The sequence below is a fragment of the Seriola lalandi genome, unplaced genomic scaffold (assembly GCF_002814215.2).
Source record: "Seriola lalandi dorsalis isolate HSWRI2012SDOR001 ecotype SW California unplaced genomic scaffold, Sedor1 jcf7180002054334, whole genome shotgun sequence".
Lineage (NCBI taxonomy): Eukaryota > Metazoa > Chordata > Actinopteri > Carangiformes > Carangidae > Seriola > Seriola lalandi.
Genome location: NW_019524887.1, coordinates 173,840 through 174,236, shown reverse-complemented (window position 1 = coordinate 174,236; position 397 = coordinate 173,840).

Genomic DNA, 397 nt, shown 5'->3' with positions numbered 1-397 from the left:
GCGCCTTCCGCAGACACCTCTTGCTCTGGACAGCCTCGATAGAGGGGAGGGGAGAACCGGTGATGCGTTGGGCAGTTTTCACCACCCTCTGGAGTGACTTCTGGTCCGCGATAGAGCAGCTACCATACCACACCGAGATGCAGTTGGTGAGGATGCTCAGGATGTTTTACTGGTTATAATCACCTGGTCTCTTTGTTTTGGAGGAGATGAGACCTGTGGATAATTCAGCTCCTGGTAAAAACCTCCAGAACGGCTGACACTGATTGCAGTGGTGTTGAGTACAACTCCCATGGTCCCATGCTACTTCGTGACATCACTCAACACCATATTGCTTTGATTGAGAGGCAGAAGTTACATACTTTGTCAAAAATGTCTGGAACTGACAAAAACCTGAACC